At 50.3% G+C, this 15,452-nt stretch overlaps 1 protein-coding gene across 2 annotated transcripts in view; it reads left to right on the top strand.

The window, feature by feature from the left end:
* The window catches only part of LOC144107614 (galactose-3-O-sulfotransferase 2-like), a 96,512-nt gene that overhangs the window by 41,966 nt on the left and 39,094 nt on the right, over nucleotides 1-15,452 (top strand). The window contains exon 1 of one of the 2 annotated variants that reach the window (XM_077640717.1): nucleotides 10,910-11,861. The exons of the other annotated variant lie outside the window; for it this stretch is intronic. The gene's annotated coding sequence lies outside the window, so the exon portion shown is untranslated. Of the gene's footprint in view, nucleotides 1-10,909; nucleotides 11,862-15,452 lie in introns of those variants that run through there. 2 annotated transcript variants of the gene reach the window in all.

Below are 15,452 nucleotides of genomic sequence, written 5' to 3'. Positions count from 1 at the left end.
ACTTTTACGATACCTGGAGCTAGGAGCGGTAATCCTTCCTTCAATATTTCGTTGTTTTTTACCTCCCCACGCGCATGTTGTACACCCAATTGGCCACGTAAGCGTATAGATAACCTCCCCCTATTTTGTTGTCTTCTCTTTCTCACTCGCTCTTTGTAGTAAACATCTATACTGTTTCACTGAGTAGCGCTCTGTGGAAGCCACAGCTGTCACCGCGGGATCAGAGCCCACAACCGCGCGGTTGGTCTGGGCCTAGGTCACGACTTGTGACCGCCCTTATAGAAATGGTCTATAAACAGTCTATAGACTATATTGCCTTCCTATAGATATTTTTTTGCCTATTCATAATCTATAGACTATCTACTGACAAAATTCTGCTAAAAGTGTATGGCCATAAATCTATAGATTTCCACTATATACAGCATTTGTATTTCCTATTGACTGTTCTCTAGGATTTGTCCGTAGACAGTCTATAGACCTTATCGACAGAAGTGTATAGAAAGTCTATAGACTCTCTAAAAAATTTTCTAAGAGCGGGCGTTAGAGGGACTAAAAAGTCGCTTGTAAATGTTTTCATGCCGACCGCGGCGGCTGCGTTTTTATGGAGGAAAAACGCTAAGGCGCCCGTGTGCTATGCGATGTCAGCGCACGTTAAAGATCCCCAGGTGGTCGAAATTATTCCGGAGCCCTCCACTACGGCAGCTCTCTATTCCTTTCTTCTTTCACTCCCTCCTCGGTCCCTTCCCTTACGGCGCGGTTCAGGTGTCCAACGATATATGAGACAGATACTGCGCCATTTCCTTTCCCCCAAAACCAATTATTATTATTATTATTATTATTATTATTTCATGCTTAGAAACGATGCTAAGAAGCATTCACACCAAGTATGAGCCTTCGGAACTGAGCCGGCAATTTATTCTGAATTTTTAAATACCGTGTTTTTTTTTTTAATTCGCGGGCCGATTGGTGTGCTCGTAGTGACCGATTTTGAAACTAAAATCGTGCAAAAGGACGTCACTATACCCATGACGTCACCAGGCCACCACACGCTCTCATTCGCTGGAGCCACGGCAGCCACGACGTCACGGGCACACTTACGGTAGCCGTGAAAATCGTCTGCTCGTGCCGCCGCGCGACCCTCTAGGGCAAGCGCGAGCCAGGGCATTGCCTTCGCGCATATGGCTTCAATTTTCCGCTGCCGCCTCCTTCTGTCTGCGGTTCCGGAGCCACTCGCAGTGGCTCGCCGAGTCGCTACTGTCGTCGCTGGCGTTCAGCCTGTACGTCGTGAGCGCATGGGGCTCGATGCCCATCGCGGCCGTAAGAGCGAGCAGTCGCGCCTCGAGGTCCGGGTCCATCAGACGACAAGCAAAGAAACCCGACGCTCGCCGCAATCACGCCGCCGACGCAGCTGCTAGGGTGCTAGGAGCGACAACCGGAAGTTGCAAAAGGAACGTCATCTAATGACTTATTCATAGGCGGGGCCCAGCCCCAGAGCTGTTTTCTTTATTTTTGTCTGGTGCCCCGCGTGTACGAGTTGAGGGGGGAGATGAGGAGCGTAATTTTCAATCGTCTATATCTTCGCTGTTATTGATGCTAGTTCAAAAATTCTTGCGTTGGGGTGACGAGTGATGAAATATCTATCCCTCGTCTGCTTTACGTAATCTCAATTAATTTATTCCATAGTCCCTTTAAGGTAGAAGCCCATGGCGCCGGTGGGTCGTTTCCCCCTTTTCCCGGAAGCAGTCGTCTCCGTGGGAAGTAGAGCGCTTTTAAACAGCCTTTTTTTTTAACTGCCTTTTTCTCACCTGCCTTGTATTTCGATCCCGTTTTTAATAATTAAGTTTTGTCTTAAGTTGTAACTGCTGCCCCAACCGGCAACGTGTCGCCGGACGAGCGGACGAAGACCCGAAGTGCTCTTCGTACCGCTAACCGCCGTATATTCGATCACCGGCCTTCGTGCCATCATCATTCACCGCTCGCGAGGAGCAACCGACCAGCCCAATGCGGCCAGGCCGTCAGAGAAGGGCAGGAAAGTCTTAACTGCGGGCCTCCGTAACTGGTAACGGGACCATAGGTTGTAACGCGTTACTCCCCATAAAACGCCTTGGAGTGAACACTAAATATCCCGCTCATATTTCTTTGTCCCTCGGGAATCAGACCAATCAAAACCTTGCCACTGACGAAACATCTGCGAAGAAATGTCGATATAACGAAAGAATTGGAATTTCCGGTTACATTCCTCATATAAACCCGCGTAATTTAGTCCAATAATTTATTGATCGAACGCCTCATTTCGCTTGGTAAGCGGCACTGTTCTTATCCCACCATACGACCTTCTGTCGTCTGTTCCACTCCTGTTCTCAACCCTATACACCAGAGCGGCATATATAGAAACACGCGCGCTGCTCCACGGACGACTGACGTCCTTGGCACGCTGCACGCAATCGTTGTTCGTGGTCCGCGGATTCCGCATACAGGGCAGCATGTTGTCTCGCAGCAAACAAAGGAAATGCATGCAGCAACGCGCGGTATTATTCTACAGCGTCAAAATCGGACGCCGGTACGCGCCGACACCGGCAGACGATACACATGCAACGACGACGATTCCCTCGTTGCCTTCATGATTAACGCCGCAGTGAGAACGTCGTAGTCTGCGCCGATCGAACAAATGCATTGCCAAACATTGTCATTAACGTTAATGCGTGCCACACCCTGTATATCCGCTCGCCTGCGTTATAAGCGGGCGTTCAAAGCGACTTCGGTTGCGAGGAATCAGAGCTATAGGGTGCTCGATAACGCAATACGACTCGACAGGCTGTCGAAACTGTAACGAAATACTGCTCGAGATTTCGTTTCTATGTATAGAGCGCTGTCGTGTAGCGGAACGCGCTGTGCACTTCACTGTCGTCACTGTACGTCATCGTCACGCCTTGCTTATGCCTCACCAGCTCGGGAAGAAAGTTGCGCCAAGTTAATCATATGCGTGAACTCTCGCCGGCGCTCCCGAACGCTGTCACGTGATCCGCGAACGTATCAGCAACGCCCTTCCGCTCTGACAGGTGTGTGTAACGAAGGTGGCCTAATGCGACTCGCTCATTATAATGCTATTGTCGGCGCGCCCAATCGGATGCCGTTTCCGCGTATGGAACGTAAATGACACAGGCGTTGCATGCAACACGAAATCGCTAGCCAGCTCGGGTGCCCGGAAACGATACTCCGGGTCACAAGAACATCTTTGTGTGGTCACTTAGTCACCTTATAGCGGCAGCGTGCACTGTTCGTCATCGAACGGCATCACGTGATTCGATGTCGACCAATAGGATAAGGCGGAGCTGGAGTGGCTAGAGCTGCTAGATTACAAGGAGTCCGCCACGAACGTCCGATCAACGTTCGTGACGTTCCGCTTTGCAATCGGGCAAGCCCGCTAGTATATTCATGGCCTCCTAGATCACCCACGCCGCTGGCGATCTCTGAGGCCATGGTATATTCGAAGAAAGATTTACGGCCGATGGTCTCCGCGATTCGCAGCTCGCGAAGTAGACGACCTTCAAGGTTTCCACGACAGCCGCCAGTCTCAGAGTCTACTGCGGTATACACGCAGTGTATAAGCGCAATATTCGAACTGAGTTCGAGGGCGGTGTTTCGGTTTCTCCCCATCGATTATTGCCGCTTCACTGGCTGAGCTTAACGCGATTTCCACACTGCACTGAGCGCAGCCGTAGGAAAAGCAGGGAGCGACGACTATCTGGCGTAATAGGCGCATCGCCCCCTCCAGCACGCACTGTCGCAAGGCACGGTGATGGAGCGATTACGGCATACCGCATATATGCGGTCACGGCTTCTGCCAAGGTCGACCGTTGCGTAAGCAGTAAATCTGCCGCCTCGACGGTATCAACACTTTGTTCGGAAAACGTCGTAATGCTTTTGTGTGCGCCCGTCGTGGTTGCTGCGCAAAGCTGGGCTATAATCCTGACGTATCGTTGCCACCAGGCGCTTGTGCATGTGTAAAGGCGCGCTCACACTAGCGGGAAGCTTCCCGCGCCGGCACAGCGTCAACGTCGACGCTGCCTCGCAGCTCCTCGGAATGACGCTCACACTACGCGCGTTTTCTCGCTGCGGTTGTCTAGGAATGTGGAGAGAGGAGGCGCTGAGGGAGGACCCGAACGAGCAGAAAGAGAAGGGGATAGTCACGTGACACTAGAGAAGACTGGAAAGCGCACCCTGCTAGCTCCCCTCCCGTCGCCCTGGCAAAGCAGCCGCCGAGTGCCCCGGCCGGCCGGACGCGCGCAGCCTCCGCCGCCGCCGAAGGGGTCACTGAGCTGAAACCGACGTCACGGTTCACGGTCGGCGCCCATTGGCTGTCCTTAATCACCGGCACGGGAAAAATAGGTACCGAACCCATCGCTCCGCGGGACGGGAGAGCAGGCTGTCCGCGGGAGAAAAACCGGCTTGGGCGGGAAGCGGCACGCGGGAAACGCCCGGCGTTGCGCGTTTTCCCGCTAATGTGAGCGCCCCTTAAGTCGTTTATGGGGTTTCACGTGCTAAAGCAAAGTTTTGGTGCGGTATGGCATATTGTATAGGTCTATATGGTGCGGTGTGATGGTTTAGCATCCCGGCGGCTTTGCACGTGGGCTATGAGGAGTATTCACTGACGGAACAACGGCCGCCATTTTGTTGTCCGTGGAGCAACGCGAAAAGCCGCGGGCGTGTCCAATGGGATTATCGCCTCCTGTTCCGGCCCGCACTGATGGAGTTACACGGTGGACAACAAAACTGCGCCCGTGACGTCACGTGATAATACCCCAAGGACGCCATAGTATATCATCATCCTGATCATCATTATCAGCGTGATTACGCCCACTGCAGGGCAAAGGCATGGAGACGACCTTGAGTTCTTAACGTGCACACTGACATCGCACACTACACAGGTGTCTTTTGGAGTTAGCCTTATGAGTACGCGTCCGCCATTGCCGAGAATCGGTCCCGCGAACTTAGGCTGATAAGCCGAACAACGAGATACAGTCTTGGCCAGAAGTCTTAAGGCCAACGACTTTTCGGTTCAGCCGCATAACAGAGCCATTACGGCACTATCGAAGACCGAATGACCTTGAAATGCTATCAGAAGGTTTTTCTTGCGGTAGAGAAGCTTCCTGCCTGGCTTGTGCTTTCAATGATCCGCTACGCGGAGCATTCTAGGAACATTCATTTCACTGCAGCTGAACGCTGTGGCCTTAAGACTTTTGACCAAGACTGTACGTCACCGAGCCACCGTGGAGGGTGTGGCACTGTAGGACTACAGGAGTTTCGGATTGAAGGGTTCTAGATTATTTTCAACCATTTCTGGGGCGATAACGTGCACTGAAAAATTTTTACACTTCGCACCAGTCATACTACGGCGGCTACCGCGGCATGTGCAACTATGATTGGGGGTGGGTCTCAGGAGGAGGCAGAAGGTCAGGAGGTCGTGTTTTGGAAACGATTAGAAACGCCGAAAAACGTCATTTGAAGGTGACCCTGAAATTCCGTGAGACTGTACAGAGTGATGCACTCTCGCGGTGAACACGGGAGTGTGCGGCCGCGCTCTCCGGAGCGCCAATGCGTTCGTTCTGGCGGCAGACCACGCGGAGCACCGTGCACCTTCAGCTCCTTCTGCGCATGCGCCACTTCTCTTCGATGCGCGGCCGTGCCGAACGCATTGGCTCTCCAAATTAAGAGCGCGGCTCCCACTCCCGTGTTCACCGTAAGAGTGGATCGCCCTGTACGATGGACTGCAGAAGTTTGCGGCGTACGGATTTGAGTAAGAGAAACTATTTCCGCGCAGTCGTGCGAACGATTTGCGTGAAATGCCGCCAATTACGAGGGAAGAGTGCGCGACATTCGTTGCTAACAGTATACCGTACAACTAACTATCCCGCGAAGAAGCGCTGCCGTCAATGTCTCCTTTTGAAGCGAAAAGCTTCACTACGCCAGCTTTTCGAGCCGTCAGCGGGGCCGCAAGTTTGACCTTGAATGCAGCTAGAGGTCAAACTATGAGCATAACTGGTGGTAGTCAGGTTCGAAACATGACGTCAGCTACAGCAGCGCCACCAGCGGCTTTTACACCAACTTGAGATAGACTTTGACCTTGACATTGACCTTCGGTCAAGCGGGACAGCGTCTACCGGCATCGCATGCGCAGCTCATGAAAGTGGGTTCTGCATAAAACACCGGTGCTCTTTGATGCGTTCAGTCTAACACTGTGTTGGATGCGTCGCCTGCCGTGGAGACCGCCAGTCGCTCGACCACAAACGTAGCCAGGGAGATGCAGCTTTTCGCTTTCGACCAGGCTTAACCAGAGCTAAACCACCAGCAATTATTTTTCTGGAAAATGTACAGTCTTGGTCAAAAGTCTTAAGGCCAAAGGTTTTTCTCTTCAGCCTCATAACAGAGCCATTACGGCACTATCAAAGACCGAATGACCTTGAAATGCTAGCAGAAGGTTTCTTCTTGCGGTAGAGAAGCTTCCTGCCTGACTTGTGTTTTGAATGATCCTCTACACGGAGAATTCCAGGAACATTCATTGAGCTTCAGCTGAACGCTGTGGCCTTAAGGCTTTTGAACAAGACTGTACATGCCGCTGTCGCCGTATGGAATGCATAGCTGAAGGTCAAGGCTTCCATTGTTCTCGAACAGTGGCGCTCTGTCCATACGGGTATGACCATTGGCCGGAGGTGTGTGCCCTTGATGAAGACACGGGGGAGACCAACATTGTAGCGCTGCTCATGCACTAAGCCGCCGGCGAGACGCTCACGCTCACGCATAACTTACAGCAGAAGACTGGCTTTATATTAAGTGAGTGAGTGCTTAAGCGGATCATGAATGCATGTGTGACCGCATCGTGAAAAATAGAACAACAGCAAATTGATTTCTGCGAAATATATGAGTAGTTGAATGAGAGACGAGGGCTTTACGTGGAAGAAATTTGGGAATTTTTTTACATCTTTGTTTCGGTTTGGATAACAAAAGGATTGAAAGGCGGCCGGGAGCAGTAAGATGAAAGAATGCACGTCTGCGTCCTGCTCGCCTTCTCTGCGTGCGTCTGTCCGATGAAATTTTTGGGTAAAGTTTGTGCGCATGTTGCTTTTATTGATTTGCTATGCAATGCACAACCTGCTTTCTCGTTTTTCGCGCAATGCACTGCAACAGTCAAGGAACGAAAACGTGGGATGATGAAAGTTGCGAAATCCCAACATTTCGTCGTTACTGGCTCCCATGTCGCAGAAATGTGCAAAACGGCTACATTTATGGAGGATGAAATATATTAATGCAGGCGAATTGAAATCAGCTGATTAATTTATCTTATTCTAAAACAATGCAGCAGCAGATGTAGCAAAATCAAAAGTAATAAATTAATAGAAAAGCTCAAAGTCAGCCCAGCTGTGCCGATATATACCAAACCGTCTGCGGAAACCTCAGTTTATCCGGGAATTCTGGATTTCGCAATGAGTGATCCTACAGCATTCTGGAGCGTTGACAGTGGATACTTTCAGTTTGCATTAAGAAAAAAAAAAGGTGTGTGTGATTGCGAAGATTTAGTATTCTTTCTCTAGCGCGGTAACGAAAATTCATCATCATCATCATCATCCTTACTACACCCACTGCAGGGCAAAGTCATCTCCAATTAACCCTGTCCTTTGCCAGCTGCGCCCACCCTATCAACATTTATCTGGAGTGTGTATGCTGCAGATACTCAGGACATTCAGAGGTTATTAGAGACTAAGCAAACAATAAACCACCGTGGCTACGACAATCGAAGTTCGCGGTCAAATATGTGCTGCGCAGCGAATGCCTCGACAAGGACAGCCGCAAGCTCTTTTTTCCCACTCGAGCACCGTGGCCGGCGAACCGAGGACAGAAGCTTAAGTACGCCGTTGCGTAGACGCGTACTATCTTCCAGACGGCTTCCTTTTACGGCACCGCTATCTCGCTCGCAGAAGGCATCCCTGCTTTGCATTTTTTTCTTCGTTTTTTTTTACTTTGTGGCTCCTCAAGCGTGGTAGCCGCATAGCCCCTCAATCTGTTCTTGGCGTGCGTGGATCGTGCTCAAGCCTGCGGTTTGTCTTATCGTGGGCTTCTCTGCAAAGAAGGGCGGGAAGATGCTTGTTTGAAAATGGGGCGTCAGCGCCTCCGCAGATCGGAGTATATAGATTGTCTGCTGCTGTGAGCGAGCGTCGTCTGCTGGAAGCTCCGTACGGACCGTCTGCTTAGAGGAAACACCTCGTCTTGCACGTGGCATCGAGGCAAAACTTGGAAAAGATCACGCGACTCGGTCGTGAACGAGTGGAAGAACAAGTTTAACATGTCAATATTGAGCTAGTAAGGACGAAACATGTTTGTCTTGGTTGTTTTCCTTTCTATTTTGAGAAAAAATTGGGTTGGAGTGAGCCTGAAAACCTCCAAGTGCCGTTGGCAGACGCTGCCGGTATCCCTGGAAATAAAAACGTGCTACGATTTGTATATGCGGCCAGCACTCACTTATGGCGCCTAACCTTAGCCGGCCAAATGACAAGAGCTCATGACTGTAATTCTAGTAAAGGTTACAGAAACGAGCGTTTAAGCGGAGCAATATAACTACCGCATAAATATTAGGCTTTGTGCCTCATTGTGTTGTTATATTTAATTGATTCGCCCCTCCTGCTGTTTTTAGAAGTGTCGGGCAACTATAGCGCCAACTCTCCCGCCAAGCCATGCTTGAAGGTCGCGCTTGCTCTCTACTCACTTCCAAGGATGCGATTGAGGAAGAAGGAGCTAGCTGGGCTAAGCGGCGGAGGTTGTTGCGTAATTTTCTTTAATGACGCGAAAAAACAAGCGCGAGTCAGTCCGCGACGTCAATTTCATACCTCGCGTGACCGCTCCCAGGACGACTTTCCTCAGAGTGTTTTCCGTAAGGCCGCCGGCTTCCTTTTCCCTGTGTTATTAGCTAGTTATAAACAGAACCAGTCTGTGGCTGCTCTAAATTCATTCGCGGGTCTCTTGGGGGACAGATTAGAATTGATGACATCTCCGTGTACACCACAGTATCGGCACATGCTAGATGCTGGCCTTCGTTATCGCAAAGCTAACTGCGCAACACGTACAAGGGCGTGAATAATGCTCGTTGTGTACCCTTCTTGTCTTTGTGCGTGCTGCGCAGTTTCTGCTTGCGATAATGAACGACCGACTCGGCCAATAACGTGCTCAAGCGCCTTGTTAGGCAGGTGTCGCAGAATAATGTGTGACTGGTGTCACGCGTCATGGTCGCGGCGACGTAGCTGGTGCGTACTCTCCTGCATGTTCTTTATGTCGCAACAAAGCCGCTCGCAAGAACAACGCGTGACATGAACTCCAGCTCGCTCGCACAAAGTCTTTACCGACCCTGCGTTTTTCGTGTAAACTCACTGTATTCTCATTGGGTGATTATATATCCACTGACAGTCACCTAATAATAATAATTGGTTTTTGGGGAAGAAAATGGCGCAGTATCTGTCTCATATATCGTTGGACACCTGAACCGCGCCGTAAGGGAAGGAATAAAGGAGGGAGTGAAATAATAATAATAATAATAATAATAATAATAATAATAATAATAATAATAATAATAATAATAGGTTTTGGAGGGGAAAGGAAATGGCGCAGTATCTGTCTCATATATCGTTGGACACCTGAACCGCGCCGTAAGGGAAGGGATAAAGGAGGGAGTGAAAGAAGAAAGGAAGAATTGGAGGTGCCGTAGTGGAGGACTCCGGAATAATTTCGACCACCTGGGGATCTTTAACGTGCACTGACATCGCACAGCACACGGGCGCCTTAGCGTTTTTCCTCCATAAAAACGCAGCCGCCGCGGTCGGGTTCGTCACCTAGGGATCTGTTTTTCATTTCTTGGGGAACAATAAAGGAATTTTCGAAGCCACTATCCGAACAGGAGAAGTTCTAGAAGCGCGTGGCCAACCCCGCTGCTGCTCGCAGATGTTGTCGCTGCCTTTGGCAAGTTGGCTTCGCAACGAGCGGCGTTTTCAGACATTTCTTCGTTTTCGCTTTCTTCTTTCCCCCGTACTCGCAATCTTGCGCAAGCACCGTTGACCTCTGGCTGACCGATTGCAGCCGGAAATGCCCGCCGGGCGCCGACCAAACACGATCCGTGTGCAACCCAACAAAAAAAAAAAAACATTCGTGCGTCATCATCACATGAGGCCAGGGAATCCCCAACTTCTACCCTCCCCCATCCCCGGGTCTCACCTTTGTTCTAAGTAACTGATCCTTGTATCATAGCAGGCATTTCAGTTCACAACAGCCTCCGTATGCCTCCCCGCGTCCTGCCCCTTTTTCATCCTAATTTCAACGCGGCTTCTGGCGTTGTTTAGAGTACCACACCCTTTCGCCGGCAGCCAGTACACACGTCGTCAACTTGGCCCAAACGAGGCACCGATAGCGCCCTCCCCCTTCTCGGCCCTCTCTTCTCTATCGAGAAAGGGGCTGCTGACGTCACTCTCCTCCACTTAACGCCCTCTCAACAGGAGGGCATCCCTGTCCTTCGGCGGCGGCGGTTGAAAGCAGAACTCGCCCCCCGACGAGAAAGAGCGAGGCCTCTGCTGCTTCTGGGTAAAGAGTGCGCTCGCCCTCTCCACATCCCACTCACTCGTTGTCCGTCGGCGACTCGCGGCTGGTGACTACGCTCAAATGGGAGGCTCCGTTCGCCCCCGCCGAAGATTTTCTTTTGCATGCCCACGCTAGTTCGGCGTCTTGGTCGCGTTGGTACTCTCGTTGCTCGAGGCGGAGGGGAGGGGGCTTGCATACTCTCCGGGCGCGGCTTGGCTTCTCCCTTGCTTTTGTGCCCTCCTCTCCCGATACGCGGAAAGCGGTAGGCAAAGCTCTCCGCATCTCTTTCAGCGCCACTCCCTCGCGACCTCGCCAGCAGCACTGCTCGAAGAAAGCAGAGCTCGTCGGTCACACCGCGGGCGCATTCGCTCTCTACTTGTTTATCCTTGTTTCGCGTCGGTCGCCCTCTGGTGGCGGCGGCGGAGGCGGCTAATTTTAAACCGCGCCGAGGCATTCCCCCTACTACCCCCCACCCTGTGGGTCTTGGCCGCTTGCGGGAGACGAGCACGGCAGTTGTTCCGAGCCGGCTCTAGTCTGGTCAGGATCCCTCGTTGCATTTGGTTCCGGCATTGCCCACTTGCGTCTCAACCACGAATTCCACTCCAGTGACTGCACAAGCATCGACTTCACTTCAGCTGTAGACGCTCGCCAGATAGCCCCGAACGCCAACGGCCGACCTGTGACTGCTCACACGTGATATGCCCCGCCCACCTAGCCGGATTTGAATCTCCAGCTGTGGACGCCGAGTGCTTACGTCATACATCGCACTCCTTCTCTCCGTATCCCTCCCGGACATCGTCCTCCGCGTGTCGAGCGATGCTCCGAAGGCCCTAGGCTCGCCTGCACATCGTCACGTGCTCGGTTCCCGTGGTTTCTCGTTTGCACCGAGCAGTGAGTGTCAGAGTGTGCAGCAGTTGCGCATGAAAGCAGCTGCTGCTTCGTGTGTTCGGAATGTTCGCGTTCCGCTGCTGTTCTGTTTTTGTTCGACCGAGTTGTACGAATTGCTGCGACGTCAGAAGCTGAGTGCGAAGTGATTTGTGTTGTGTGTCACGGTTTGTCTTCTCGCCGGCGGCGGTGGTGGTTTTTATTTGGTGTTGGGCCGCAAGCCGGAGCGGTCTCGCACGTGTGAGGTGTGGTGAGGTGAAGCCGAACTGCTAGGAATAAACCCTGCCGTCGTGGTCTAGCGGCGTGGCTTTGCGAGCAGAGCTGAGGAACCTACTTTTAAGAAGAGACGAGAAGGTGTTTCGGTAAGCTCATTTCTCCCCCATACCCAACAATTCTGGGCAAAAGCATTTTTGAACGGGAAAGAGTTTATGAGCGTGATTTTTTCTTATATTGTAAGGTTCCACTATAACAATCAATATATCCACAGATCTGCCATCGGCAGGCTTGAATTTTTTCGCTATTAACGTTTTGCTAACGTCAAAAGCGTTCCGCATTGGTTTTCTATGGCAGTCTTAACTGCTCGATGCGGTCGATGGAAACACTAAAGAAAGTTTGCTACATATCGGAAGAATGGACCATTACCTTCAATATTTCTATACCAGTACCTTACATTTTTCCAATATTCGAAAATTTTTGTCTAATAATGTTGGACATTTATATGTGAAACTGTCGTGATGTCTATTCGGCCGCTGGTGCAATACGACGTGGCAGTGAAGCGTTTTTCAGTCGAATATAAATTCGAACTTTCCACCCAGAAATACTAAGAAGAGACCGCATGCGACAAGATTGTGCCCATTATACGCCAGGAATTTGAACCACATATATTGCTTCTAGGTATCTGTGGTGCATGTGCTTCGTAAACCTACCTGCACTCGAGATCTAAACTAGCAGTAGAGTCTGTGCAGTCTGGTCGGAGCGTGAATAGCTGTATCACGTTTCATTCTGAGCGAAATATTTCCGACGTGTGTCTTACCAGACGCCCCCGTATTACTATACGGGCTAAAATGTATAAAAGTGGCATAAATTGCACGGCAAGGACAAATCGGTCACCTCTGAACTGACCAGCTTTTTTCCCGCTTCCTATTTTTCGGCCTTTGCATTATGGCAGTCCTCGCCAAAAATAAATAAATAAAAACCATGCATTCTAACGACATGATGATCGCGTTCCTGTTTAAGCTGTCGCAATTTTCGCGTACACTTTCAAATTTGGTGCTCTGGTTTCGTATGAAGTCGTCTCAATATGCGATTCGAAGGCCGTACCGTACCGTACCAGGCAACCGCTAAATCTGGGTTTATTTTTTTTTCTTCAAATTTTAGGCTTTTGCGGGCTTCAACTTCGGCCTGGCATTAGTAAAATGGGGAATCATTTAGTTGCTGTCAATTTACATGCGGATAACGTAGCCGCATTAGCTCTGGCATCATACCTGCTGCGGTGTCTATGGCGGCCCTGCTGTTGTGCACGAGGTGGCGGGTTCGATTCCCGGACGCATTGGACTGACACGCAATACAAACGCACACTTGTACTAAGATTTGGATGCAAGCTAAAGAACTTTAGATGAGCGAAATTAATCGGCAGCCATCCTCACTGCTGCTTGACGTGAATATCAACGGATTATCACTATCGTTATCAGATCTGTCATTACGATCCAGCAAGTCGTTCACTTCCATCAGGCCCTGTGCAGAGAATTCACGGTGTGAAGAGAAATCTCACAGAGTCTCTCGCTGAACGCTAGTATAGTCATTTCACAAAGTTACAAGAAAAATAATCTTAGTCTTAGTAAGTGATAAAATTTGAGCTGGGTCCGCCATTCACTATCTGTACAGTTATAGCCATTAGCTCTGCACCTCTAGAGCAGGCGTGTGCAATACATTTCTGCTAAAAAGCGCGACTGCACGGTGACGTCATGGTTTTCACATAACGAGAGGGTAAGCACGTGCAATGCAAATGGAACGGTGATGAATAACTGTCCTTTTCCTCTTAAAGGCGGTCATGGCATTAGCAGCACCCGTAGAAGTCGGCGTAATGCGTGTTAGTCAGACGACAGCTATTGCATTACCACGTATTCTTCTGGGCCCTGAGGCGCCTGCATCATCACCTCGTTCTGTGAACAATGTGATTACGTAGGACTAACTAGTTTTAATTTCGATCACTCTGCAATGGCTTCACGAGCTCATTGCAATTCTAATAAGAAGGCCGTGCTTTGCGTGTCCCGAACATCACATGCCTTTCCGCGTTGTACTCTGGGCAGTACATAATATAATGTTCGATATGTTCGCTTCCTTCAAGAAGACAGGAACCCGTCACAGCACAGTTCAGGACATTGTTTACCCGAGAGGAAACCAGGCATGCAGAAGGGAGGCTGCACGCCTTCTTTTAACATTTCTGCAGGACACGGATCTTGTTTCTAAATGGTGACAGCAGGAACGGACTATGGCCTACTGTGATTGAATGTGTGCGTAGATGGTGTCTTCCGGAGTGGACTACGTTATACTGTGAGTGAATGTGTGCATGGATTGTGGCACTACAATGGCCTATGTTCTACTGTGACTGAATATGTGCATAGATGGTGACTTCTGGAGTGAACTGTGATGTAGACTATGTGGATTGATTGTGTGCATAGATGGTGACTGCGGGAGAGAATGTGTGCTATTATAAGAGACTGTGCGCATAGCGGGGTAGATGCGACATTGTTAATATAAAAGGGACGCTGCGGTGGAGCAATTGCCGGCAGATAAAGCAAGGCTAACCCCACCTGTAGCATTCAACACCTCAACCTCAACCTTGCGTGTCGCGTGTCCACGGCCAGATCGATAGGTGCCATCACACAAACGGTTCTCGAAATCGAATGTGCCTGCTGTTGACTAAACGGCTTTATTAAATAAGGCTGCTATGCGGAAATAATAAAAAACAGGTGTCAAGGGAATTGGGGAAAGTAAAAATATAAGCGACATCAACGGTACACACATTTTACGGACAGACACGGCTACGTGAACTTCCGGAACAGTTGTGGCACTCGCGTGCCGTGAGCAGTCTCCGCCTTTCCGCGCATGCGCGGAATGCAGCAGGGCTGAGCAATCCGCGCTTTTAGAGGCGCTTACTCGAACCGCGTTATCGAACGAAGGCTGCGCTTCGCGGAAGCCGTGCACCTGTCGCTTTTGCAAGCTGCTCACCGGCGTATCACCGTGCAGAGCTTTGCTCGCTGATCGAGTGAGACACCCCCCACCCATCCCCCCCCCCCCAGCCTTTTTTCGATTCACGGTACACCAGGTCGGCATGCAATAAAGTGATCAAAGCTACCGTGCAGAGCTTTGTTCGCTGATCGAGTGAAACACCCCCCCCCCCCTCCCCCCCCCCCTTTTTTTTTCGATTCACGGCACACCAGGTCGGCATGCAATAAAGTGATCAAAGCTGCCGTAATCAGGTCACACACATGGCTACAGTAGCCGCGCCGCCAAAATCAAAAGAAAAAAACAATTCTGAACTAACCGTAGTTTTTCGACCTGCTCTTGATTTTGTTAGACGCCCACGTCATTTTTCCTTGCTTTTGGCGGCAGTATTTAAAACTTTCGGGCGTATGTGTCTCGCCAAAAGAAAAAAAAATACTTCACAAACTGTCCCTCGGACGGTGGTCGGGAGACGGTTTTATGATCTCTATCAGGAAGCAAAGCTGCAGAGTGATCAATGAATTTAATAAGCATAGTTACAAGTTTGGACAGGTAAGAATGGGGAAGTAGTTATCGTTTTGCTTGCGGCAATGAAGTCGCGAGAGGAAAAGGCAAATTCTTTGTCAAAAGACGCGCGATTATTTGATCGACCGAAACTATACACACAGCAAGCACACCGGACAAGCGCACAAGTGTTCTCGCGAACAAACTAGGTAAACATGTTTCGC

Source organism: Amblyomma americanum, chromosome 10 (genome assembly GCF_052857255.1).
Source record: "Amblyomma americanum isolate KBUSLIRL-KWMA chromosome 10, ASM5285725v1, whole genome shotgun sequence".
NCBI lineage: Eukaryota > Metazoa > Arthropoda > Arachnida > Ixodida > Ixodidae > Amblyomma > Amblyomma americanum.
This window is presented reverse-complemented; position numbering and strand designations above follow the sequence as displayed.